The sequence below is a fragment of the Aedes aegypti genome, chromosome 3 (assembly GCF_002204515.2).
Source record: "Aedes aegypti strain LVP_AGWG chromosome 3, AaegL5.0 Primary Assembly, whole genome shotgun sequence".
Classification (NCBI taxonomy): Eukaryota; Metazoa; Arthropoda; class Insecta; order Diptera; family Culicidae; genus Aedes; species Aedes aegypti.
The window spans coordinates 219,167,686-219,194,080 of NC_035109.1; the positions used below are offsets into that span (position 1 = coordinate 219,167,686).

Here is a 26,395-nt window from a genome sequence, read left to right on the forward strand (position 1 = left end):
TGAAAATTCATTAGGTACCTATTTATTCAATTCACTTTTTGCTCATGGCTTTATAATCTTCATCTTAAAATGTAGGGGGTTAGTATTTACAATTTTAGGTAGCGCTTACTTGATCCTTTCCCATTGTCCTTATTCCTTATCCTTCCTTTCCTGATCCAACGAATCCTGTTCCTTTACACTCCGAATCCTTTCTCCGTTCCAATCTCCTCGATTCGAATTCCTTTTTGGTCGGGTAGCGTACACGTGCGTTCGTTTCAAATTCTCACGGCCCTCTAGCGGCCGCTAGCGAAGACAGTGCGTTACGTTCTGAGCGTCACAATCCAGAGTCTATGAATGGAGAGTTGCGCGAAGAGTGAAACCAAATCTACCTATTGAACTGTCAAACCGTCTACCTATCGAGCAGACCAGCAAAACAGATAGGGGCTATTTTCGAAGACGAAGAAGAACAACAATTCAAAGAAGCCTCTTCGCGCAACTCTCCATTCATAGACTCTGTCACAATCATGCTCGCTCTGTGACGTTCTCGGAAGCGTGGTGAATTTGAGGTTGTTGTTGTTGGCCGAAATAATTATGATGGTGGTCCTGGCTACGGCGATCTGTCACTCGCTACATCGACACGAGGCTGATTATGCTGCACTGGCACTATGCTCATCGGCCCAACGTACACCACGTCGATGAATACCGTCGACGGTGGAGGCTTTGGACTATTCGCCCCGTCCTAAGGGTGGACCTTCACTTGAAGGAAAGTTCTTCAAGCGAGGCAGTATTTGGAGTTAGATTCTAACATTGTTTCTCGTTGTATTACAAGAGTTACCTGATTGCACACACGCACGAAATTACCAGAACTAATCTAAACTTTTGTTCAGAGCACGTTTTCAAAAAAACTGTTCAATGGGAATTAATATTTATTTTAACAAACTTGGCAAATTTCTACTTCTACTAAATCTTACTTTTCAACTGCGTACACACCTTTCACTCTTAACTAGATTGTATAAAATCACTGATTGACTTTTAATTTTATATTTAACTTTTTGCAAAGAGCGTCTTAACTGTTCGACGGTTTAGATTAAAGAGGATGGCAATTTCAGAAATTTTGGGCTATTACCCTGTACCGGCGGTTCCCGAGTTCGTAAATGTTCGTCGTTTTTCGTGTACTTCCTTTAAGAACGCAAGTTTTCAGTTTTGATAAGGACTCTACTGTTGCATCGCAACTTGTGGAATCAGAGACTTGGTACGCGAAAAGTGGCTACACGGAAATAATATTGCATTTCGCACTGTTTTGGTTTTTGTAATTAAAGATTACATTAAAATACTGTAACCTCGTTACACTTCCCCCTACCAACTAAAATAAATGAATGAAGGGACTGAATTTATTTTTTTTGTGGTTCAAAAAATAACTAGTCATCTGTAGACGATAAAATTGCTCTGGTATTTTTTTTAAACTACTTGGAAAAACTTTTGTGTTGCTGCATATATACGTTTACTTATATTTAATTCATGGTATTTTTCAATTATTATTCTGAATATTTACAATTAACTCTAATATCTAATGCGTATCTAAGAACTAAACCCTATTTTTTTAAGTTCGCCAATTATATTGTGCCGTTCATATGGGATACCTAGGTGAAAAACTCCATTTGCGTAGCTCACAACGCATCTCCCTATCCTTACTTGAATCGCCGAGAAACTTCTCAGCCACTTCTAAACCAACATTAAATCATGATTTTGAACTATCCGGAAACATCCGAACAAACATCAACCAAACTACTTAATTTGTTGCAGGAACTATCAGAGCTCCCAAAATAACATCAACCTACGGTATCCCTATTGCAACAGCCTCTACTGTAAACTGATTGATCGACATGTCAAACAAATCGACGAAAAGCTTTGACATATCGTACTGTCAAAATCTCTGTGGTGAATGTGAAAAAGAAAGACAATCAAAACAAAGTGAAGCAAGAAAAAACATGGAATCGGTTCAGGATTGTGAGAATTATCAAAAAAAAAAAAAAACTGCTGAAACTACGCGAAAAACTAAACAAACTATTGTAAATTGTGATGGAAAACACGGAATGGACTATGGATGCTGATACATGGAACTCTAACAGGAAATTTACATTGGTGGATCTATGGAAACATGGTAATCATCTACGCACTAAATGTCGCTCACTGCGCATCGGACGAAAACATTACGCCCCCGCACTGAACAACTATAAAACATATTATGTACAACAGAACAATGCGAAAATAAGTGATAATTCATTGATTAAGTTGAGAAATAGCTTAAAAACAGACTATATACAATGTTTACGCTTAGTGCCTGTGGTAAACGTTCACAGTGTTTATTATCGTTTGTTTTTGTACATAGCTGTAAAATTGTGAACTTAAGACTTGTTCGAAGTGTTTTTGTGTTGTGAAACTTTGTCCAAGGATATGTAAGAGAAGAATCTAGGTTTGAACGTCAGTCTGGTCATCGTCTGGCCCTACAGACTCGCACCGACTTCCAGCGTACTCTCCCCTCTCAGCTCACCTCGGTGAACTCCGGGCTTGGGTGGTTAAGCTGACTGATCGTTCTAGGGCAACCGATTTTTCTCTTGCATATTCTATTACATAGCTTTTTATCAATCCACTAGAACTAAATGCTTCTTCTTCTTTTAGGTCAGAAGCAGTCCTAGGGTGATGCCATCGAGACGCGAAGAGGGGATTGCTTGTAGGATGAAAACTGTTATTGAAGCCAATCCCTCCCGCTGAACTCGGAGTTGCCAAACCGTGAGTTTGTGTTTTTTTGGACTAATCTCATTGTAACTGTGCTTTAGTGTGCATCAGACATAGCTGTAAAATTGGTTCAATTGATTATTTCTTCTGTAGATTTGTAGCGTGATACACGCCCAAACGATTTCCGTTGAGATCTTCTAGGTCGTAACACGCTGTCCCTATTTTTGCTACTCCTATAGACAACGAAAATGGATCAGCAAGCTTAGGAGAGAATTGCTTTCATTTATTTGATTGATGAAAGTTCTTTTTCAACCGAATTTGCTCTCTTGTGATCGCATTCGCTCGAAAGATTTTAAGTCTACAATGTCTAAGTCGGGAAATAAGTTTTTGCTCGGGATAAAACTGAATTACATGTTTGATGTCTTGAACCTTTGCTTTCACCGTATCATATTCTTGCGTGATTGATTTTTTTACTCTAAAATTTTCTGTTTCCGAATTTCTTCTAACTGGGCTTGTCTCAACTTTTGGCGTTTTTCCTGGACGGATCCATCAATTGCTAAGCATCTCAATTTTAATTCATAATCAATTTCATCTTGTAATAAATTATTAGGATTAATATAACAATCATTTTCTTTCAAAATTCTGAACTTCCATGATTTAAACAAATTTTCCTTTATATTTTCAGGTCACCTTCGCAATCACAGAATGGAGAATAAAAAAAATATTGAAGAAGAAAAAGAAATACTTATATGTTTATCGACCCATATTATTGAATTGAATTGAATGTTTATACAATTCAGTAAAAATAAAAATTCAAATTCTGTATAATGCAGCAAAACAAATTCAATTTAAAGCTAATTCTAATATTAATCCGAAATATATCTTCAATGAACGTAACTAACTCAATCCCAATTCTTAAATATCTACAAATTCATTGAAACTTAAAAACTAATCCTACTCAATTTAACTAAATACTGTACAAATTCAAAAAACCGTTAGTTGGGCGCCAAATGTAACGGGACTAGGGGCGGCAAAAACCTCGGATGTAATACTACCTCCGCTTAAGCGCCAGGCAAGTTTTATCTTGCCGCGAAGGAGCGAGTTGTCTCAAACAAAGAATCCCGACCCGGCTGCGAGACCTCAGGGCGAGTCCTTAATCGCGACCGTTGACCCACGACCGAAACATCCGTACACGACCTCCAACGAATAAAAACAAACTATCAAGAAACGATTTCAACACTTGAGGGTGGGTAGGTTTCCTTTGTAGGTTTTCCTACCCAGAGCCTATTCTACTCGTCCCGAAAACCGAAATCTGAAAATACCAGTTCTCTTTTATCTAAAAGTGCAAAAACTAAAATCTTGCCAAGGCTTGAAAATTCATTAGGTACCTATTTATTCAATTCACTTTTTGCTCATGGCTTTATAATCTTCATCTTAAAATGTAGGGGGTTAGTATTTACAATTTTAGGTAGCGCTTACTTGATCCTTTCCCATTGTCCTTATTCCTTATCCTTCCTTTCCTGATCCAACGAATCCTGTTCCTTTACACTCCGAATCCTTTCTCCGTTCCAATCTCCTCGATTCGAATTCCTTTTTGGTCGGGTAGCGTACACGTGCGTTCGTTTCAAATTCTCACGGCCCTCTAGCGGCCGCTAGCGAAGACAGTGCGTTACGTTCTGAGCGTCACAATCATGCTCGCTCTGTGACGTTCTCGGAAGCGTGGTGAATTTGAGGTTGTTGTTGTTGGCCGAAATAATTATGATGGTGGTCCTGGCTACGGCGATCTGTCACTCGCTACATCGACACGAGGCTGATTATGCTGCACTGGCACTATGCTCATCGGCCCAACGTACACCACGTCGATGAATACCGTCGACGGTGGAGGCTTTGGACTATTCGCCCCGTCCTAAGGGTGGACCTTCACTTGAAGGAAAGTTCTTCAAGCGAGGCAGTATTTGGAGTTAGATTCTAACATTGTTTCTCGTTGTATTACAAGAGTTACCTGATTGCACACACGCACGAAATTACCAGAACTAATCTAAACTTTTGTTCAGAGCACGTTTTCAAAAAAACTGTTCAATGGGAATTAATATTTATTTTAACAAACTTGGCAAATTTCTACTTCTACTAAATCTTACTTTTCAACTGCGTACACACCTTTCACTCTTAACTAGATTGTATAAAATCACTGATTGACTTTTAATTTTATATTTAACTTTTTGCAAAGAGCGTCTTAACTGTTCGACGGTTTAGATTAAAGAGGATGGCAATTTCAGAAATTTTGGGCTATTACCCTGTACCGGCGGTTCCCGAGTTCGTAAATGTTCGTCGTTTTTCGTGTACTTCCTTTAAGAACGCAAGTTTTCAGTTTTGATAAGGACTCTACTGTTGCATCGCAACTTGTGGAATCAGAGACTTGGTACGCGAAAAGTGGCTACACGGAAATAATATTGCATTTCGCACTGTTTTGGTTTTTGTAATTAAAGATTACATTAAAATACTGTAACCTCGTTACAACTTGGCTATTTACTTTTTTTACTATCCTTTCTTAGACCAGCTGAAAATTAGGATATCACATAGATCACTTTGGAAAACAATGTCTTTACTGTTCGAAACAAAAATGTTTAAATCCCGATTATTTTTTTTTGTTTCTCGATATTTTTGCATAATCTTTTTGCAAATTATCCAACAACTTTTCCTTATTCAAAATCTGCGTCGATATTGATCATTGCTGGTTTTGTAAATATTCCGATTTTTCCGGGGGATCGACAGTCCCTGTATAAAATTTCCTTCGACTATCGGTCCCCCAAGGAATTTTGAAAAATCTCTGGATCCAGATTACCAATTATCAAAATCGACAAAGATTCTAGGAGTAAACAAATCTTTTAAAAAAATTGCGAAAAAAATTGCATTAAACTAATTGGTTTTTTATATTATCAAAAAAAAAACGAAAAAAAATATTTTGTTGCTGTAAAAAAACAATGCTGGTAGTAGAGGGGTAAACCGAATAAGTTTAACTTTTTTATCCTTTTCAACTATTTGTCATTCGACGTTGTGGCATTCGACATTTTTACTTTCGACATTTTGGCATTCGACGTTTTATCACCCAACCGATAGGTCCCACTTACGCCGGGTATAAAGATATTTTGGGATAGGAATTAGAATAGAAAATGTCATATGAAATTAAAACAAAATACTTGTTTATCGTAAGCATCTTGTAATAATACTTAACCCTCTCTTTCCCACGACTTTGATCGACTGTTTCTTTACGAAAAAAGCGTTTTTATCAAAAGTACTTGAACAAACAATGTTGCAAATGGTCTTAATTTTTCGAATTCGTTAAAAAAAATTTTGGTTGTTTTTCAATAGTAAATTGATTGTTTATCAATAGTTTTAATATTGAAACAGTTAGTTTACTTTTGGATTAATCTGATGAGTATATAAACATATTCTAGTAACTATTACTAAGTATTCATCTAATTCGGGTTGTCTCAAGTTCGTCGAAAACTAGTGGAGCTCTGGAGCTACCATGGGAAAGAGAGGGTTAAGATGGTAGCCTACTGATTATAATTCGATTTATAACACTTTTTTTTGCGAGCCAATGCAAGACGTGAAACGTGTCACAATTCATCATGCAAGTTAAAAATAGCGCTAAATTGGCAACTGTTACTTTGAGCACAAGGTATTGAAAATATTAATATTTTTTGTACTAAGTATCTTCAACTTTCTAAAAGAAAGTACCTTAATAAAAACTTCCTATTTTAAACCACAAATTTTCAATGGAGTTCTTTTCGCTGATTAATGTAAAAAATTGAAAGTTTTTGTTTTATTTATTTAATTGGATGACACCAACCGATAAAAAAACAGATCCAAATGATGTATAACTCATTCTAGTTTGACAATTATTAACAGTTAACAACTAAAACACAATCCATGACAAAAATACAAATACAATTCCATTATTCGCCCAGAAATGAAAGAATAACAGTTTTAAACTTTTCCGGATCGTTTATCGTGGACCGTGGAAATCGAAACAAATGTTTTTAATTTTTAATCTGCAGGCAAAATGTTTAAAGAGTAATAGGTTTTGAAAAAAAAAATTTGAATGCACTCACAAATTTTATATTCTGGCCGAACATGTTCATCATACCTATTTCTATAATAAAATTTATAGCGACAAAATAAAATGCAAATGGTAGAAAAAGTTGTTTTTTTTTTTGTAATTTTCAAAATTGAAATCAATTTAGAGTGATAACAAAAATATATTACGGTCATATATTTTTAAATCGACTTTGAATTTGGAAAATCTTTTCTTTTTCAGTGTAGGCCACAAATAAGATTTAGTTTAGTATTCTTATTCAAAAATTCAAATTTCCAAATATTTATTCAAAATTATATACAAGTCACTTTTTGATTACATTATTTTGAAAAATTAATGAATTTTATAGTAGTTTATTGGGCGAGGAAGTTCTACAAATTCGCTTAATTTTTTTAAGAATAATTTTAATTTAATGATAAAAATACGACACACAAATTTTGAAGCATGATTTAAAATGCGTAAAGTTCATAACTCCCAGTTACCGTCAAACCATCATTTTTAAGAATCTACACCCGGCTACAATCGGTGTTGAACTTGCTCAGCGGGCCGCTGTTATTAAACGTGACGACTAGTAGTGATCCCCATCGAATGCGAGAGGAACCCCACGACACGAGATTCAAATAGGAGAGTTGCCAACGCACAGTGGCCTTAAACTGCCCAAAAGTCAAGCAAATGAAGTTGGCGAATTAAATAACTGGTTTTTAGAGCATTTTTGAAATTGAATAGTAATTCCTCAAAATTTTTACTTTTGACACAAAATGATCCTATCTGACATTCTAGAATACGCACGGTACACAAAATGCACTCAAAATTTGAGTTTTATTCAAGATGTGTGGCGAAATCTCAAAATTTAAACCAATACATTATTTTTGTTTATGACTATAGCGGTCATGCAACTCAAAGATAAAGGGAGTCTATAGAAGATTTTTGCAAATGATGGAAACGAATATGTGGATAGGCGTCGCAAGGGAGCGACAAGATTTAAATTTTATTAGGTGGTGAAAATTGAGCAAGCCATTTTTAAAGTTAGTAAGCATCGAAGCGTCCTGTATTCTCTACTGGAGAAGGTTTGGCTCAAAGCTTTGAGCTTTGCTACCAACACAGGCGGTCGATACCTTCTCCTATGTAAACCAATGCAAAATATTTGAAAAATAGGTTAATATATCGTTCTTGTTCGTTCGGACAACAATCCTGCAAAGATGGTGTTCGCATCAAATCCGGTTGGCACAAGAAGGCGAGGAGCACAGCGAGCGAGGTGGCTTGATCAGGTGCAACAAGATCTGGAGAACGTGGGCCAAAATCGAAGTTGGAGAGACACAGCCATGGACCGAGTAAATTGGCATAACATCGTTAACGAGGTTTTATCAAATTAATTGATGTAACACCAACTAAATAAATAATAAATGTCGTTCTGGCATAAGCTTAAGCGTTTGAGCATGAGTATGAATATTCGCCCACAGTTGCTACTCTGTTATTGCAAAAACAGCTGTACTTACACAGGGAACCAACAGACGCTACTCAGGATCAGTAGCATCCTCTATGTGTAAGTACTGGTGCTCTCATTTTTAAAGCAAACAATACCGGCGCCGGCTGCGTCCAACTGCAGAGCAATTTGGGGATGGGAGCGAAATGTTGACGTGTTACTTGCTTTATGGAAGCCGAGGAGTCCTCTGCACTTCCACAAGAAAACAGTTGGAGTTTGGATGTGGGAAAGGATTCGTTTTGTCTGACCTAAGCTTAAGCATTTGACACAAAAAAATGGAATTGGGCTCAAGGACCCTATTCATGTATATTTAGACTGTTCACATCATATGAACCTTCCTTAGCCGAGTGGTTAAAGTTAAAGCGGCTACAAAGCAAAGCCATGCTGAAGGTTTCAGGGTTCGATTCCCGGTCAGTCCAGGATCTTTTCGTAATGAAAATTTCCCTGACTTCCCTGGGCATAGAGTATCATCGTACCTGCCACACAATATACGAATGCAAAAATGGCAATTTTGGCAAAGAAAGCTCTCAGTTAATAACTGTGGAAGTGCACATTGAACACTGAACACCAGTGAGGTCGTAATGCCAAGAAGAAGAAGACATCATGTGGACTGAGTAGGTGTCAGTTAAAAGTGACCTTTATTATTTCAAATTTATTGAATGTTGTTTTACTAAAACCGCTGTTTATCTAACACATCTACCATAACCGGTCTCATTTGAAGGATTAACCTTTCTCTTCGGTCTGAAGATGTTTCAAATCGTACTTACTTGAAATGTCGAAGTTTGTTTAAACCGCAATTTATATCGAAATGCTTTCAAAATTTATGTTTTGACAATGAATTCCTTTTTTTATGATTTGAGTGAAATTTGTACTTTCGGCAAACATTTATATGAAGTGCAGTCACTGTGCCACAGTGCCATGTGACGACTGTGCCAACTTTTCAACCCTCTAGGTGAGCTGTGAAAATTACTAGTTCCAAGCTAGTTAGGGGCCTGGGTCTTGGCTACTACTCGTAGCAGTACCCGTACAACATGTTTTCGTTGGCCGCCACTAGAGGAGGAGGTATGCATGCCGACTGACTGACTGACTGACTGACTGGCTGCACGAACTGCAGCAGTGAAAGAAAAATATATGCTGCTGACTATTGATTGCACAATAAATTTCGGATTCAATGACGCTCGGTCAATGCTCTCTTATGTGAGCTTGCGCTTTTCCGCTGCTCCGCAATGCCAGGCAGCCGCTGAGCTTCGTCATCATCATTGCGCTCGTGTAGCATATCTCGTTCATTCACGTCGTATGCAAGCAATGGGTACCACACAATCACGATGCCAATGTGGATGCTGTGCAGCAGCTGCTCTTGTGAGGGATAGAGTTGTGGGTATACCAATGTTTTGAATATCACTAACTACAATTGTGTCGTAATACCTAATAGATTTTTATATTTTATGTTTATTTCATATTTGAGAAATTGAAAATATTTTGCAAGTATTACAAATAAGATTAAGCAATGTTTATCAGAATGTTTTCATAAATTTCATATTCACTGTTGGTTTAATTATATTATGAATGTTACACGTATCGTAAATTCTTCACCTTAAATATCACAAAACAAAAATTTTGAAATCCAATGAGGCGTCAACAATTTTATCATAAAATCTAGCTACGCAATTCAACAACGCAGTATCTTAGCGTATTGCGATATTGTATTGATGTTTCTATCTTCAGATCGGTGTGATCGCTGATCGGCAAATATTTGCAGCCTCGTTGACCTTCGGAATATTTTAGAACTCATCCATTATTCAGTATTGAAATGGCATGCACGATGCACTGTGTTGTTTAGATACGTTTACCCCAAGCCGGAGATTGCCCCGTCAATCTCATGCTGAAGGATGGGTTGTTGTCGAGCACAGTGTCAAACTCAAAAATATAGAACGCAAGAGAGTTAAAAAAATACAGTGAAACCTCCATGAGTCGATGTTTCATAACTCGATATTGACTCATGGAACAATTCCCAAGAATATAATTTAGTTCACTTTAACAACAGTTGTCTCAATAATATTTAAGCTTTAGAAAAAGCTAGACTTATGTTCCACGTCCGTGTGACCTGGTGTGATCAAGAAACCAGGAGGAAATTTTCAGAACCTCACTCAGTACCGTCGATGCCCAAAAGTACAAAACATTGACACATGGATGCCAAATGCATGATTTGCGGAGGTTCTTCCCACGCCAAGGCCGACTGACCTGTGAAGGAAGATAACATCAAGTTCGTATGCGCAAACTGCGGGGGCAACCATAAGTCTAACTTTTGAGATTGCCTTTCGCGTAAATGAATTGGACCAGGTAGGTGAACGGAATGTTTTTCGTTCCCGGAATTGGCAGAATCTCCAACAATTTTTATTTTTCAGTTAACGATCACTTGCTTAGAATCATACCCATCAGGTAAATTATAGTCATGCTCATTCATAAGCTAATTTTCTTCCATCGGGGAGCTGTTCGTATCTTTTAATTTCGAATGGATTTACCCAAGGAAACTCCTATGCCGATATTATAGCAGGCAGTTACAGTTCCTCCCCTTCAAATTGTCTTCCTATGTATAACCGTTCTAATAGTTTCAAATTAAATGGAAAAACCCCTGCTACCGCAGACAACTCCTATTCCGTCTCGTCACTAACGGATAATCCCAATAAAAATCATAACAAAATGCACATACTTCTAGTAAAATGTCTCCCTCTGATTTTGATTTTTTAACTGAACAATTTAATCAAATGATTAATGTAATGTTCAAAACCATCACTATGGCTGAAGCAGTCCAAGTTGATGTAAAATTTACTAATAAAATTGTTATCGGTTTACGTTTCACTAATGGATCCGAATAATGTTTTAAATTTTTTGAATTGGAATGCTCGATGTTTAAAAGGTAAAGAGGACGAGCTGTTTAATTTTCTAACAGCTTATAACATACATGTAGTAGTTATCCCTGAAAATTATTTGAAACATGGATCCAAACTCAATAGAAATCCTTTTTTTTTTGTTTATCGTTTTGATCGGCTGGATGAAGCATGTGGTGGAGCAGCTGTCATCATTCATAGGTGTATAAAACATCAACTTTTTTCGTCATATGAGACTAAAGCACTTTGACGTGTCTTTCTCAGGCAGACAAAATAGACGTTCTTGGGATTTGTAGTCCAAATTTCACTTGATTGTAAATAATCTCCCTTTAGAAATTCATCTCGATTTCTCTATACAGGCCAAACTATGAGAGGCCCCAGTCGACACATTATAACTTATAAGAATCAATTCCAAGGCCCCACAGGCATCGTACGATTCTAGCATATATTGATATTCAAATCAGATCCTCGAGTTTAGATGTAGCGCGTGGTTCTCGTTAATCATTCCACTGTACCGTTTTGCCTCAAACTATGAACATGATTTAGGCAGGGAACACTCAAATAATTTTAAACTTATTAAATTTATTGTCTTCGTTGGAATATGAAAATCACTTTAGTCATCACTAGTGCCTCAAATTCCATCATGATTCCATCGTTTTGAAATGCATTTCATGTTCGAAAATGGATGCAAAACGGTACTCATTTACAATTTTCACCTTCATGCGTTCAGTGAACGATAAAATCCTGTCCCAGGGGGGAACCATGGTAGACAGGGACTCTAGGAAAAATTTGCAAAGATTTTTGCGTTCTGATGTCGTAGCATGGAATTTGTTCCGTTCCATCGTCCGATTTGAATACTGTATTGGAATTGACCCTCACCCGGGTATATTTGGATGGGAAAACAGCTTGGGGACCACACATGACTTAAAACTAGTGCGAATAATAGAATTTAAATACCTTTTCAAGAAATTCGGCAGCATTTTGTCTGGCTGTCTCTTTAAACCGCCGCTGGAGTACCTGCAAGAATAGAGGAAAAGAGAAGCACTTGTTTATATCGTTCGTTTGGCTTTGAAAGTGTTCGGAGGGAAACAATGTTGTTGTACGGTTTGAAAACATAGAATCTAGGTCAATACTTGGCGGCTGGTGTTTGCTGTTTTTGTGAGCCAAAGTTAAACTTTATAAATAATTTATCGTTGTTATGCAAAACAAAGCAGAACCAGGAAAACACGCGGGTAGTAACCATTGTCGAAGACATTTTTGCTTGGATTATGTTGGGCATATAGTATATGTATGGAAGAGTTTAACACAGGTTTCTCATGAAACGCTGCCACCCACTTTCTTCTGGCAGGAGTTTTTTAATGTCTTGAATCAATTAAAGTTGATTATTTGGGTAAGGTTCGTACTAGATCTTAGTTGTAAAGCGACAACTGATAAATTACTGTGATAAGATGTGTTCATAATTTATATAAGAACAACTAATAATACAAACTCGAAAGTAAAGTTACGCAACATTGAGTACGAGTTTTACTAAATCAGTCTCTCTGACCCATCGCACCATGTGTATAGATTTGGCACATTTAGAAAAAAATGTTCTATGTTAATTTTCTACATTATGTTAATCCTGATGATTCACTGACACATTATGTTAATCCAGAACATCATCCGTTTTGTGATTATCTGTATCCAAGAGTATGTATTTTTGATGCAAACTATCAATGTTACAATACTTAGGGTGGTTTATGGACAAAAGGTCGAAAATGATTTACTTGGAGGGAAATTTTTTCCTTCTTTGAAAAAAGATTTTCGACCTTTTGTTCTTCGACCTTTAGTCCTTTTGACCTTTTGTCTTTCGACCTTCTGTCCTTTCGACCTTTTGTCATAGATTCACTTAGGGTCTATTATATTAGGTTAGAAAAAGTAGTGAAATCTTTTAATCTGCAGTTTTCAAAAATTTTGGGTCTGCATTGCACTTTTGCAGGTATCAGAACTTTTAGGATAATATAAATTGATTTTAAAACTTCACTTAATTCAACCATCCACTTTAAAAATACAAAGGCAAATACTTTTAAAAACAACTGGTAAGAACAATTCCAATTCCAATAAATTTAAATACTTTACTTATCTTGTAGAATTATAGTGTATAATTTTCCCATGTAGTTTTTCCCGTTTTTGAATTTCTGCCAACTAATGGTTAATTTTTACACATTATTTAAGAAAATTGTCTTGGAAACTCCTTAAAATAACATGCTAGAGTCAGTTTATCTCTACTGTATTTCCAAGCATAACTATCATACTTTGCAAGTCAAAGCGTTCATCTTGAACAAAACACTAAATACGCAGTTTTCAATAGTCCATGGATTGGAAATCAGTTTTGTAGATTTTCTCCTCACGTTGGCCTTCACGTGCTTCCACCTACGACGATTTTACAAGCGCTGTTTTTTGCCAGATGCCAAATCAACAGCAGGTGAAGAAAAACGTTTTAACTCTCATTTTGATTGGACGAAAAGATTCACGATGGAGTACAGAAAGCAATTCCATATGTCTTGGTATTCACAGTATCCGCATCCGCATAGCAACACAATTGTTTGTACACTTTTTACACTTCACATTTAAATTTAAGCTTTCTTATTTTTTCCGACGGATTTTCAAGAAGTTGACGGAGGTTTCCAGAGTTAAGGTAACTACTTTCAAACCTCTATAGAGCCCTTTATAAACTTTTAATACTTTATATTTAAACTGAGTATTTTTAAAACAGGTACAGATTTTGGTTGAATTATGCAAACATGGTAAATTATGCGATGCACGGACTTCCTTTTTTGAGAAACAACGTATTCATGCATGTGACAAAGAATTAACGAGAAGAAATAATTATTATTTAATTCAAATCACGATAACTTCGCGAAATTTAAACGGATTTTCATTTTTTCAGTAGGTTTTGAAAGCACATTTGATTGAGTTTTACTTAAAAGTATAAGAACATTTAAAATAAGGATGGTTCTTCGCGGAGAGTGGTTTTTGTGAAAAAAGGTCTAAGTATTTGGACAACACTTTTGCAACTTTTTCGATTTTCCATTCAAAATGATCAACTTTAGAGAGTTATTTATGAACGTATTTGAATGAAACTTTTACATCACATTATTATTTTTTAATTTAACATATATTTTTTGGTGAATTTCCTAATTCCGAAGTAAAAACGGTTTTACTAAAATGAATTTTTTGACGTATTGCCGATTGCCGAAACTAAACAAATTGAAGAAACAGCTTAATGCTATTGTCAGCAAAGTTGTAGATTTGTATGAGATGAACAATAGGGTACGGCTTATTTTTCTTCTGAATTCAAATCACATAGAAAGAGAAACTTCAAAATTTGAGCCAAAAATTAAAAACATTTAGAGGTGGCGCAAATGACTTTAAGGTGAATTTTCAAGTTTCAAAAATGACCTTCAGTGAAGTATACATAACTTTGCTACTATTCAACCAATTTTGAAACTTTTAGCATCATTCCCTTCAAAATTAAATTTATGAAAACCTTGTAGAACACCAAATTTGTTTAAGGGCCGATTTTTCACCTTCGCTTAGGCCATAAACCACGTTTACCCATATGATTAAACTAGGATTAAGAGCTAAACGGTGGTGAAGAAATCGGCCCCAAAATCAAAACTAGTTTTAGTTAAAAGTAGTTAACTCAAAATTTTTCCTCATTTTACTAAAAATGTTATCTCTGTTTAACCATAACTTCATAAATACTCAACCGAATCCAAATATTTTTACATTTTACTGAACAATTGTTGTGGCCAAGTTGTTCAACAAAAACTGCACAAAAACCTGATTTTTTTTAACAAAAAATGCCAAGTGTTTTTTTTTATTTTTTACAGTTAAACTTTATCTCTAAAGCTGAAACTGGGTGTTCTCATGTGTTAAACGTTCAAAAGGATTTTGCAATAATTTTGAAACAAAAATATGTTTGCATATGTTAAAAAATATATGCACAATTCAACTCGTAATTGAAACAAGATGCTTAATGAACTTAAGTTAAATAAAAAAAAAAATTTCCGGCGAAAAAACTGAAAAAATCAAAGAAATTTGATTTTTGCATTTGAAAAAACTGGCATTTTTTGTGCAGTTTTTGTTAAATAACTAAGTCAAAACCAATTTTTAGAAAAATATGTCGTAAAACAGTTTAAAACAACTAAATTTTCCTCAAAAACATGTAAAAAGATATGGTATCGGTTGAGTATTTATGAAATTATTGTCAAAAATAGATGAATTTTTGAGAAAAATAAGGAAAAATTTGGAGAAAACTGTCCTTAACTAAGACTAGTTTCGATTTTAGACAAATTTGGTGTTCTACAAAGTTTTCATATATTTAATTTTAATAATAATAATAATTTTTTTTAAGGCCATTTTTTATAGCTTGAAAATTTATCATCAAGACGCCTTGACCTTCTGAACAACTTTGCCGAAGACCCGAACTTTCTATCTCTTGTGGATCACAAGCTAGAAATAGTTTGAAATGCTCAATTTTACATGCTCACTAGCGCCACCTAGCGGCGAAATCGTGAACTAAACTGTTTGTCTTCCGGATGTCCTTGATCTTCTGACCAACTTTGCCGAAGACCCGAACTTTCTATCTCTTGTGGATCACAAGCTAGAATTAGTTTGAAATGCTTAATTTTACATGCTCACTAGCGCCACCTAGCGGCAAAATCGCGAACCAAACTATTTGCTTTCCGGATGCCCTTGATCCCCTGAACAACTTTGTTGAAGATCGCTTCTTTGCAAGTCGTAAGAATCTCGAGATATAGCAATGTGAATTTACCAGTTTTGAGGTGATGCTAAACTTTTCAGGGTGATTCAATATTCAGCTGAGTGTTGCAATACTTATTTTAGTGAGTCCGTATTTATGACGGGTAGTGTATCTATATTGTTGTTAATCATATCATGTTTTTTTTTGTAAATATTAACTAACTTAAAATGAGTTACTTTGTTTTCATTTGGGGAGAATAAGAGAAAATCTCTTGGATTTGTTAACTAAATAATATGATCATCATTTAATAATTGAATGATTGCAAGTGATTAAAAATTAACTCGTTACTACACAACTCCAATATTAAATTGCTTGTTTTATAGCATACATTTTTCTGTTTATTGTGCGGAATATCATGTCTTATTAGAATTTTCTTATAATTGATCAAAAAACTCGTGACTAAATGAGTTACCCCGTATATTACACAGTATTATAATTTTGATACATTGTATCAAAATTTATAACTGAGTTTGATATGTTTTTGGTAGATTAAAAACACGTTTAATTATATTTACAGTCAACTCTCCCTTACTCGATTTTGAAGGGACCATCAAGGTTTCGAGTTACAGAGCACAAAACCAGTGCAACTGCTATCCAAGGGACCATCGAGTTAGCCATGAAAACCAACTTTTACTATGGTTCTCTAACTCGATATCGAGATACGGAATATCGAGTAAGGGAGAGTTAACTGTATTATACAATTGATATATATTTTTTGTTATAATTTTAGTTATTTAAACAACATCCTGCATCAAAATTGTATCAACCTATGTTTGATGAAATCTTGAAATTATAATATCATAAGGTGATATAATTTTGTTATGTACCCTTAGTCGGGTGAACATATGTTAGCTTAGTACAACTAGGAGGCGATAGTGAGCTTTATATATATTTCAAACTCACATATCTCACGATGCAGACCAGCTAGAAAGTCGGTGTTTTCGGCAAAGTTGTTCTCTATGTTTAGGACTATGTGTGCATGCTAGTGAGCATTGCAAATTCAAAATTTCAATATTGGCCTATGCAGTTTTGAACTAAGACAGTTGTTTTCAATAAAGTTGTACGTTATATCACCAGCGTATAGTCGCATGTTAAAAAATAACATGTTAAACATTTTGCCGCTAGGAGGCGCTAGTGAGCATAAAATATTTTCAACTTATCTATATCTCACGATGCAAAACAGGCAATGTTTTCAGTTGTTCGTTATGTTTAGAGATATGTGTTATTACGTTATGGTGTTTCCAGTAAAGTTAAGTTAAGTTTGATATGCAGCCCTTGCGGTACGTATCTGATTAGTTCGATTTTTGGTAACTGAGGGAGCTAGTGAGCCAAATATATCAAAATCTTGTCTATTGAAATGCTGATAACTTAGTTTTAGGTGTTTTCGACAAAAATGTTCGTTGCTTATCAGTTGGGAATCATTAAATTTTGTGTTTTCGGTTTTATATTGTAGCGCAACAACAGTTAATCTCAACTTTACAGACTATGACTGTGCATTGAACTATTAACTATTGACTATTGACTTTGCATTGACATTTTCGAGAACTTGCTTCTTGCGCGCTTGCTTTGTAGTTTGTTTTGCTTCTGCTTTTATTACAATTTGATTCACTGGTAATGACAGATTATGGAGAAACGTATGAACTCATTTTTATTCGATAGTGACGAATGAAAGGGGGGTGACCCATTTCGCATAAAGACGTTTCGCATAAGGACGTTTCGCATAATGGACGTTTCGCATAATGGACATTGCGCATAAGTTTATTTTTGCTTAGTGGACTAATGGACGATTCGCATAATGGACATTTCGCATATTTTTTTTATAAGAATGTCTAGTACCTACTAACTAATTGAGTGTCCAGTTGAAATGAATCAAAAGTTTCAAGATAGAACACTTCTCGCTAGAATGATTCTTTGTTAATGGTATGTGGGATGTGGGAATTGAAATACAATCAACCCTCCATGAGTCGATATCGAAGGGACCATCGACTCATGGAAATATCGAGTAATGGAACAACGATGCTATGGAAATGCGTTTAAGGGGACCATCATAGTAACCATGAAATTTGATTTTCAATATGATTCCATGAGCCGATATCGAGTACTAGAACATTGACTCATGGAGGTTTAACTGTAATATATATTTGGTATTTAAAAAAATGAGTTCTTTTTAAATGTTTATTGAATTCATAACAACAAAAATAAACTTGTCTTATATTTATTCTGAATTAAGATTCAGAGGCTTCATAAGCGGAAGGTCATGGGTTCGATTCCCTGCCCCTCCACAAAAAAACCCGTCCAGCCACCAGAAGACGCCTCACGGAGGACCGTGCTTTGGGGGAGCACATCCATCCTCCGTCAGTATCAGATGGTGACTGAGACAAACTGATCCTCTTCGCAGGCAGCTAGCCTCACTAATAGCAGAGCTCTCTCCTACCTGCTCGGTGTGAGAGTAAAAGAGTAGGAGAGAGTGAAACTAGATGTAAATATAGATAAGCTGAAAATAGATCTGTATCGATAAAGAAGCTACAGATCAACTGAATCCGGCACAGTAGTGGCCACGAGCACGGAGTGCCTATAGAAAAAAATATTCAGAGACACCGCTAAAATAAAATTTTCAAGCGAGTAATTTCCATAAGTCTGAACAATTTTTAAAAGTTTGTCATCTTTTGCAGCATTATGCGATTTCTTCTGTCGTTCGTTGGATCCAAATATACCGGAAACTATCAGACCGGCCGTATATTTATTCTCGTTGCGAAGCTCAGTTATCATGCGCAGAACGCCGACATGTTTCGCACCAACAAGTTTGTTCCATCTGCTGTGGAAGCTTTCCGCCTGGTTACTTGTTCGTGGAAGTCCTTGCAATACATTCTCGTATATGGACCACAGTGTCGGAGGATAAAGAAGAACTGACTTCGCTACATGATTTTTCCGCGCTGGTCTGGTGGGACGTAGGTTGACATAGGTTTCATCGAAATATTTGATGAATTCGGCCATAGAGGATGGAGCTTCAAAAGCTTCAAAAGCCTCTGGTATCCTTGCCGCAGGCAAGAATGCCAGAGCTTGAGTTTTTTTTGTACGTATTGTACACAGCAGAGTTTTGTACAAATTCATTCATCAGTTTATGCCGTTGAAAGAATTTGTACAAATTTTTGCTGAGATGAAAAAACCAACAAGAATGTCGCGCATCTGGAAATTCTGCGGCAACCGCGCTTATCAGTGCCTTTTCGAAATCCGTGATAACATATCCTGGGTCTAGGTCTATGTCGATTTCCTCTGAAAAAAAAAACGAATGATCAGTTAAACTGTATGTAATAATAGTTTGATTGAACTAATCACATTTGTCAATCAATGTATTGAAAGTTTTACGGTAATGGGACTCAGATTTGAATGTCATCAGAATAAAAACCAATGGAAACACACGAGTGTGATCTGGTGCAAGACTTCCATTAATAGTCACAAGCTGTCTAAACAATCCCGGCACAGTCGCAAACGTTTCATCGATTACCCAAAACTTTGAATCTGAGAGACGACGCAGTGATTCGTTTGTCGCAAAGATCATTCCTCGCTCAGACCCATCCTCAATATCACTAATCATTAATCGATTTCCATCAATAGATTTTTGTAGCTCGTCTGGAACCACGAATCCTTCCAATGTTTCGGGTTCCGTATCTTCGGATTTTCCGTTAGCACGCACTCGTTGCACAAGTTTTCGGCGAGCTGCCACAGATATTCTTGACTGGACAGATGTTGGAAACTCACTTAGAGTAGTTTGTACTATTTTTGCTATGTTGCTCGAGCTGTCAGTTTCGGCTTTTCTTTTTAATTGTGCTCGGAATTCCGTTTCGGACAATGAAATAGGATCGGGCTCATGATTGTGCTCAGAGACACTCAAAACTTTATGCACTCCGTTTACTTTCGTACTTCTAGCCCTTGCAGGACATTTTGAGCTTGGCGCCTTGATTTACACTCCCAGTAGTACACATTATCGACCTGCTCAACAATATGATATAAAATATTTGAAAAATATTACAATTATCCAACAAACCTCACTCCTGTTCTGCTGGAAAATAAAACCTTGAATAGCAATCATATCTTTTCCTCTCGATGATTTCAAAAGCTTAACCTGGTTCTTACTATCGGACGAAGGGTCTGTCATTTTATCGATTTCAATATAGTATGCTGGATTCAGTCACAAAACTACTTATTCGGCCTGTGGATGTACGTCGAATGATCTATCTCATGGTGCATGTAAAACAGCAATTCCGAAAAAGCAATACACAATTACAATACAATACACACAAACAATACACAATAGCATATGAGCGTGTTGCTTCTTCTGATTGGATGTATATCTACTATTCATATTAAATAGCTCACTACTGTTGCAAACACAATGCTTGACCTTGACAAACCACGATGGAATTGTGTTCATGTGAGAGTATAAAGTTAGTTAGTCATGTTAAACAAAAAGTGATGAAATATGAAATATGATTTCAAACCACATTGGCGAATACAAAGCACGTGATATGACTATAGAAAATGCATGTCCCTTTTTCACAAAGGCTCATGACAGCACGTTAGAAGCAATTGGAGCATAAGTTAAGGTGAATATGAATCGTAGCCAAACCTCAAGAGTTTAATTTTAGAGAACCAAACGGTGATTTATGCTGTAAACTTGATTGATTGGTCACTCGCTGGTGATTATTCGGAAGAACCGCAGATATTTGAAAGAAGGAAGTAATTGTCACAGAGATCAAATTATCTGTTACGTTCATTATCACTACAGAAAAAGTTAATAAAAATAATATTAAAACCTTTAACAGTTTCAACGTTAATAGTAGCAAAGAACAGCTTATTATGTTAAAAAGAATGTAAAACCACCGATGAATATCATATGAGCAACAATGTCAAAAATCAAGTTTATTGCATTACATGAAAGAACATCCTTCTTTTAAAAGAAGAAAAATCTTTGTTGAATGGAAAATTAAAAAAAAAAACTTTAATTTACCAACATAGATGAATCCAAAGTTAGTTAGGCTATGTTTATTAAATAGCGCATATTTTTCTCATATAAGCAGGTTAAATCAAATAGTAAATATAGTAAAATTATCTACACTAACGCTAACATTATTAAAAGAATAGTAATGAAAATCAGTTCGATTGCAGCTTTTACAACATCTGTAACTTTTGTCAATGTTGCTGTAAACGTGTGTGGGAATGTGCCATCCGTCTCTGATTCAGAGCACTTCACCATCATCATCATCAGCATCGTAGTTTCGCTTCCAATCTACCCCACCGAAAGTAGGTAAAAGGTCGACGACCTGCCGTAACAACTATTCTCTGGTAGGTAAAAACGCGCTCGCTCACATATTTCTGGTCGGATTCATCGCCGGATCGCTCTCACTCTCATTTGGCTGAGCGACGACGCGCAGGTTCGCAATATCGCTGCAAAGCTATACCTAGGTAGAGTAGAGGTAGGTATCTCCACGGCAACGTGCTCTTTTACACGTGGCGAGCGACAGCCACGATGATTCAACCAAACAAAAGCTTTCCGCTGCAGGAAGCTTTTGGCATGGTTTGATTTGTCGGTAGCGTGAATGATGGACGAGTTCAAGCGCAATTTTTTCCCCGCTATTGCTCGTGAAATTGTTATATGGTTTGCAAAAGTATATCAAAAATTGAAACAAAACATTTTTTTTTAATTTAGAAACAAAAAAAAAACTTCGGTTCTTAGCTTTATGGGATTATCTAAAATTTTCTGAACAAAAATTTAGACCGATCATGTTGTATGTTGTATCGAATAACTGTTGTAATGCCATAAAGAAATCTCTACAGAGAATTCAAAACAAAATTTTGATGATTATTCTGGAGCCACCTCTCTGGTGCAGTACTTATGAAATGCATAGAATATCCAGTGTTGAAACATTGGAACAAATGTCAAATAAAATTATCAATAATTTTAGACAAAAATCGTTGTAATCTTCTATTCCAAAGAGCTGTATATATTTAAGTAAAGTTTGTTGTAAACGTGATTTTTTCTTTCGTAATCAGGTACATTCAATTTACCTGTACAAAAATTGATCTGCTACAAAAAAGGAGTATAATATGTTGTTGACAAAATAACAGTTTAATTTACTAAATTATAATTATAGTGTTGCCTAACATAACACAACTAGATATAAGAAATAAATGTAATGTTTGAAATGATACTAATAAACAAATTATAAATACATCATCCCTTTGACTGAGATGCATTTCATTTAGTATCACTGCCATAAATACAAAAGATCAAACGTAGCACTTTTTATTTGCATACACAAAACACTCGTCCCCATATTTGCAGACCGCACACACTTGGCAGTGAGCTGGCTGCCACTTGATGTACATTACTTTAAACAAGCTTTTCTTCTGTCACACCAGGGCTGTCAATCTCGAGTGGCAAGATGCCAAAGCCAAAGACCGGGCGGGGTGATGACAGACACAGTGAGTGCAATAACGTGAAAGGGGATTTGTTTACAAGTGGGTCGCTAATTAATTTGATTTACTCGACCAAGTGCGAACCATGGTAAGCTCCCGGTGCCACTGTGAACGAAAGTGAAAGTCTTACCAACCAACGACTGAAAGTGGACTTCCTTTAGTTTTTTTTGGTTGGAGTGAGCGGATACAGAGTCAGGAATTCATGAATTTATTTTTTTGTGTGCTTGTTCTACTCAAAGCTTTCTGCAAAGAATCGTTGTTATGTTCAAAACATAATAGGTGTGAAGCAAGATATTTTCTACAAATTTGTCTCTCAGTATTTCATAAAAATTGATTCAGGCATTTGCCCAAAGTTTCAACTGATATTACTCTGAAGATTCCTTCACATATACACATTCTACTAGCATTTTTTAAAGATACCTCCAGAAATAGAGGAGGTAGAAAGCTCCTTAGAAGAATCACTGTATGTGTTCATTGAGATTTACCTTAAGAATTTCTGGAATGTTTTGGGTGCCAAACTCGTGGAAATTTGGAATACTTCTTGCGGAAATCCTAGGAAAAACTATTGGATAAATTACTGGAGGAGAATCCCTGGTGAAATTGCTCAAGAAGTCGGTAGAGACATTCCTAAATTTCCCAAATATTTCCGAAAAATTTCCGGAATAACTTCAGGAAGAATCTCGGAATCAATTTCTAGGAGGCTTGGATGAATTTTAAAAGAACCCCGTGAAGAACTACTAGAAATAAAGAATTGAAGGAACAATTATAGAATTTTCTACAAAATCCTTGAATCCTTCAACAACTAGAGGAATATGCGGAACAATTATCGGATGAAATCCCTAAAGTATATGAAGGAAAAAATACCCGAAAATCTGTCTGTTACGAGCCTCAACGATTCGTTTGCGGGGAGGACAATCCCAAAAGTTAGACTTATGGTTGCCCCCGCAATTTGCGCATACAAACTTTTGATACCTTCCTTCACAGGTCAGTCGGCCTTAGCGTGGGAAGAACCCCCGCAAATCATGCATTTGACATCCATGCGGCAATGTTTAGTGCCATGACCCCACTTTTAGCACCAACGGCACTGAGTGGGGTTCTGAAAATTTTCTCCAGGTTTCTGGAGTTGTTCCCATGGCACACGGACATCGCACATAAGTCTATCTTTTCCTAAAGCTTAAATATGATTTAGATCGCTTTTGTTGAAGTGAATTAAATAATAGTATTGACATAATTTGCATGTCACTTTGTTGTAGTATGTAGGTATTCCTTTCCCAAACAAATCCAAACAACTGTTCCGCTGTACCCATTCGCTTTTTGCATTTATCAGAATCGCGTCGTCCAACGAGGAAGTTTACGATTGCAATCGGAATCAACAAAGTAACACGTTACATCATTTCCATCAATGTCAATGCTTTTCAACAATCTCTCGCTGTTTTGTTCTAGTTCTTGACTTTTTATACAAACATCAACCGACCATACCCGGTAAGCTGGTGAACCAAACACGGCTGCCTCCCAAGTAACAAGTTCAGAACGATTTAAGGTCCCCTCCCTTCTTGCAGTGTTGCTAGCCGTCCACCGCCCTCACGGTGCAGTCGTATGTATTGGAATTCTAGTAAATTTACCACGCCGCGACTAACTGACTGACTAACCGATTGACTATGGGTGGCACCGTAGGAAAAAAAAGTTCCGTGGACAAGAGAGGTTAATTCAATCGTCAGACCGAAGGTTGATAATGGCATTAGGAATAATTTACAACGGGTGGACGCACATGCACCCTCCTATCCACCGGGAAACGCGGGACGGATCCAGTCAGTTAGCACTCAACGCACTGTGCACACTGGTTCAGAATTCGAAAAACGTAAAAATATTAAGCTGCTTTGGCAAATGAGATGTAATATTAGGGACATACAAATTTAAAAACTGCTTGAATATCCAATCTCTTATATGCTCCTTAATTCCTTATTCTTGTGATTTTGAAGTTATAAGCAATCTAAGTGGAAAACTATGAAATGTTTAGACGCCATAACTTATGGAGCTGATTCGATTTTTTTTTCTTTTAGTGGCAATCGAAAGGCCAGGCAACTTTTGCTGCAAAAACTGTGAGAACGTAATTTTTGTAAATTGAGAAAATTCTTAATACACCTAAAAACTCATTCGCCTGTAAACCACAAGAATTAAAAGTTAACGGCGTGCTACCTTCAGCAAAGTTGTTGGTTTTAGCCAGATCTACAACTTTTTCATATCGAACCTTATGGAGGAATGTGTAACAAAAAATGTAGAACTTATAATACATTTTAGTATTAGTTAATACAAAATTATTCAAGTAGTAGCAATATAGTTGTACTTCTATTCTATCAATAATTTTCAAACCTGCATACTTTTAGATAACCTAGGCTTCTTTAATAATGTTAGATATTTCCACAGTTCTGTACCCCAGGACACTATTGTCCTGTCAGTCAAAACACGAAACATTTGAAGTTTCTTAAGTTGCATTGGCACCATTTTACACTTTGAATTATACCACTGAGTACTGATAAAAAAAATAATAAAATCATAATACCATACAAAGTATACAATAGCAAGTCTATGAGAGCGACTACTGATATACTAACTTAATGTTTTATAGTAATATAAATATAAGATGACCTACATCTGAATCGCATCATCATTTTTTCATATTTTGTTTCACATTTCTGTAAAAAGTGGTGTATGGGATAGTTGTAGATCTGGTTTCTACAACTTTGCTGAAGACAATACGCCGTTAACTTTAAAATCTTGTGAGTTACAAGCGAGTTTCGAGTTTTTTAAGTGTATTTTTGAAGTGAATTTTCTTAATTTACAAAAAATACGTTCTCACAGTTTTTGCAGCAAAAGTTGCCTAAACCAATATTGTATGGCCTTTCTAATGCCACTAAAACAAAAAAAAATATTGAATCAACTCCATGAGTTATGGGCATCTAAAGATTTCATAGTTTTCCACTTAAATTTGCTTATAACTTCAAAGTCACAAGAATAACAAACTTCCGATGTTCTGCAAAAATGTATATCTTTACTTCCTCTGCAACTCTTCTGGAGACCACATTCACGTAAAACTTAAAGTAAAAAAGTTAGACCAAAATAACTGAGTATTTGTGTCCACCCTAAGTTAAAACTTTCAAAATCAATTTACTTAGCTCAAATGAAGAGTTAGATCAAAAGAAAACGCTTTTCCGGCTAAATTGTCGATTCGGTCCATTGTGGATTGGTGTCAGAAAATAATTTTGTCAGAGATTCCTCAAAGATGAACTTTCAATCACAACTAATTTCTTTCAGACCGGCTCAGATAGGGCTTTAGGAGCAATTCATCTAGGAATTCTACTAGTAGTTCCTCCAGAATTTCACCAAGGATTGTTGCAAAGATTCCTCCAGAACAATCTCTACTGAGGAGGAGCTCCTGCTGGAATGCCTCCAGTGATTCCTCCATAGATTTTTCCGGCAATATTTTAATGAGATTCCTCCAAAAATTTTCCAGCAGCTGGAACAGGGTACTTGGATTTTATGGGTTTCTCCTGAAATTCTTCCGAAGACTGATCGAAGGATTCCTCAAGAAAATTTTCTACAAGGATTCTTGCAAAGTTGCCGCTCAAGATTTCTCCAGGAATTCCTACAACTGCTTTTAGGATTATTTAAAACCTTGCTCCAGAAATCGCACCATGAATTTCTCCAGGATACTCGCAAAGTCTTTCTCAGGTAATACTCTCGAAGTTACTCCAGGAATCATTCCAGAGATTTCTTTATGGATTGTTCCATGCATTCTACCAGGGATTTCTGTTAGGATAATACAAGTAATTATTCCACGAATTTCTTAAGAGTTTCTTTATGAATTCTCTCAGCGAAATCACTAAAGGAACTACTTCAAGGATTTTGTAGGTAATCCTCAAGGTATT

The 26,395-nt window shown here is 36.1% G+C and overlaps 1 protein-coding gene across 3 annotated transcripts in view; it reads right to left on the bottom strand.

Moving 5' to 3' along the window:
• LOC5579849 (hormone receptor 4) overlaps window positions 1-26,395 on the bottom strand; it is a 517,480-nt gene that overhangs the window by 230,420 nt on the left and 260,665 nt on the right. For 2 of the 3 annotated variants that reach the window (XM_021854336.1, XM_021854337.1), the window contains one exon: window positions 12,143-12,202. The exons of the other annotated variant lie outside the window; for it this stretch is intronic. The gene's annotated coding sequence lies outside the window, so the exon portion shown is untranslated. The remainder of the gene's footprint in view (window positions 1-12,142; window positions 12,203-26,395) is intronic. 3 annotated transcript variants of the gene reach the window in all.